At 40.3% G+C, this 3180-nt stretch overlaps 1 non-coding gene across 1 annotated transcript; it reads left to right on the top strand.

Moving 5' to 3' along the window:
* Positions 1-2849: 2849 nt before the first annotated feature.
* Positions 2850-2956, top strand: LOC138401988 (U6 spliceosomal RNA). The gene has a single exon (XR_011236582.1). It is a non-coding gene; the product is annotated as a U6 spliceosomal RNA (small nuclear RNA).
* The last annotated feature ends 224 nt before the right edge of the window (positions 2957-3180 follow it).

Raw genomic sequence — 3180 nt, forward strand, 5'->3', positions numbered from 1 at the left:
TGTGCTTTATGTAAAAGACCTGGTCTTAAACTGTTGAAAAGGCTCTATCGTTAAGTTCAACCCTGACCTCACGCTTGAAATCTTTCTACCAGAGTCCCGCCTTATTAGCCTCCGCTCGTGGTTTCAATACATCAAAAGTGCTAAATCAAGAGTTCTGAGCAAACCGGCATTGGAGGCAAAAGCAGCATCTCACTCATTGTGTCGGACTCGTCCAGGGATGGGGAACTAACACTCCTCACCTGTTGCCGAAGACAAGGAGGAAGATGGCCTTGTGGGTTCCCCATAGAAGGGAGGAGGTTTCTCAGTGGGATCATTTCCGCCCTGGGACCATCCGACCTTACACGGGAGGAAAAGCCAAAGGTGTCTCCCTAAGCTAGAAGAGGGGAAAAAGAAAACGCACTTCGGGACTGCCAGCGACAGGGAAGAGAGCAGGGGCAACACGTCCAGGTCTTGCAAGAGACACTCGGGCGACATTCCAGGCTCAGTCTGAACTTTCGACCCCATTGTCTACTCTAATTACTGGAACCAGCAGGATTAATTCCTCGACCTACTTTCCAGATCTTTTTGCTGCCACAGAGCCATAAGGCCTCCCTGGGCTCTTCTCTGTCATTTGAATGCGGCAGGACTCCAGGAGGGGTTATATGCAAACGCGCACTTGAGCCAAAGGAACAGCTCATCTTTGAACTGGAGGAAGGGGTTCAGGATCGCTTCTTTTCAGCCAATTCTAACATGAAGCTTCTCTAAAATTACTCAACAAAAAGCAATCGAACACATGAAAAAAAGTCCTCTCCTTTGAGAACAATCAGATATAGCAGTGAAAACAAGATAGCATTTTATACCTGCTAAATTAGCATCGAATTTAAACTGATACTACCAAGCGCTGGTAAGGTTGTAAGAAACCTGTGTGGTCACAAGTTGCTGGATGGCACGATTTTATAATATAGCAATTTATATATATCATTAAAAATGAGGCTGTTCATGGATCTACTAATCTCATTCCTGGAAATTATACAAGGAAAATGGTTCAAAAGAAGGACAAAGCTGTATGCATGGAGACCTTCACTGCAGCATAGACAAGGGTGACAAAATGACCCATAGTCTGGCAAATTCGTGGGCCAAATTGAGCCAGATGCCTGTTTTTGTATGGCCAGCAAGCTCAGAGTGTTTTTATTAAAGAATTTTTAAAAGATTGTTAAGCAAGCAAAAAAAAAAAAAAAAAGAAAAATATATATGTGAAGTTTGCTGACCCCCAAAAGAGAAAATTGGATGAAGATTAGGAAACAACATGGTGAAATGTTTACAATACATTAAGCATTGCAGAATGTAAAATTGAATGTTCACTATGATATCAACCATGTAAAAATATGTCATGTGTACAGAAAGCAAAGATGAAATCTGTTGTTTGGGAGTGATCTGAAGTAATTTATTTTTCTTAAAAGAATTCCTTCTTATCAGAAATGGCCCAGATGCTCGTGGGTAAGGAGTTTATTATGTAAGCGTGGCACCCTTATGATGGAGTACTACACAGCCATTAAAAATGACGCTGTGGGTCTGTATTTACTAAGATAGAAAGATGCTCACGACATACTCTTGAGTGAAGAGGAACATTACGGAAAAGCATGCTCAGTGTGATCTCATTTATATAAATTGAATACCCATTTATCTCTGTGTACATGCAGACAGGACAACCTGAAAGGGCAGACACTAATATGTTTACAGCAATTATCTCAAGGTGATGAGATTTGGGGTGCATTTTATTATCTTTTTACTATTTGATGGTTCATATTTTTCTCAGCAAGCACTTATTTTTAAAATGAGAAGAAAAGTATTTTCATGAAAGCTTTGGTAATGTTGTTCAAATGTTTTTTACAATGTGAATGAAAAATGGGTCATTGACAAGGCAGCCCAGGTCCTAGGAATTTGCCTTCACCTTAAACGCCACTTCCTCTCGCCTGGAGCTCTCCTCGCTTTGGTTGCAAAATTTAACGTGGTCCAAAAAAAAAAAAAAAAAAAATCAGTAATCAAGATAAATATTTTAATGCCATATTTTCAAATATCAAATTTAATGGGAAAAAAGCCATGATGAACAAAATATTAAAATTTTAAATAAAAACAGGATCAATATTAGGGATTTTTCCTTCCCCCTAGTCTCCACTATGCGTGACACAGCACCATTACTGATCCTGTTTCTATTTAAAATGTTGAGACTTGGTCCATCATGGATTTGGGGGACATTAATTCTAAGGCTGGGCACAGTGGCTCCCGCCTGTAATCCTAGCAATCTGGGAGGCCGAGGTGGCAGGATCACTTGAGCTCAGGAGTTCGAGACCAGCCTGAGAAAGAGCAAGACCCCGTCACTACTAAAAATAGAAAAATTGGCCAGATGTTGTGGCACACACCTGTAGTCCCAGCTATTCGGGAGGCTGAGGCAGGAGGATCGCTTGTACCCAGGAGTTTGAGGTTGATGTCACTGCACTCCATCCAGGGCGACAAAGAGAGACTCCGTCACAAAAAATAAAATAATTTTTTAAAATACTGTAATAAAATACTACTTATCCTGATACTGAGTTTTTTGGCACTCCCTTAAAGTGCCAAAATCACACTAAAAATCATACTAAAAATCATTGAATTGAACACTTTCAAGAGCACTTTATGTATATAGACTATATCTCCATAAAGCCATTTAAAAACTTTATTTGTGGATATTGAAATTTGAATTTTGCGTCATTTTCCTGTACTACAAAAAGGTGGAAAATCTGCCTATTTTTATGTAGCCCATGAGCTAAGCATGGTTTTTATGCTTACAAATTGTTGCGGGGGGGGGGGGCGGAAATCAAAAGAAGGGTAATGTGCTCGCTTCGGCAGCACATATACTAAAATTGGAACGACACAGAGAAGATTAGCGTGGCCCCTGCGCAAGGATGACACACAAATTCGTGAAGAGTTCCATATTTTTGTCTGGGGAACGGACACGCCTGGAGCTTTGACTTGGGGGGACAGGCGGTACATGGGCAACGTATGTAACCTGAAATTCTGTATCCCCCGTAATAAGATGAAATAAAAAAAAAGGAAGGGTAATATTTTGTGATACATGAAAATTAGACAACATTCAAATTACAGCTGACCCCTGGATTAAAATATGGGAAGTACTTAACATAGAACCTGGCTAGCAGTAGATTG

Source organism: Eulemur rufifrons, chromosome 21 (assembly GCF_041146395.1).
Source record: "Eulemur rufifrons isolate Redbay chromosome 21, OSU_ERuf_1, whole genome shotgun sequence".
NCBI lineage: Eukaryota > Metazoa > Chordata > Mammalia > Primates > Lemuridae > Eulemur > Eulemur rufifrons.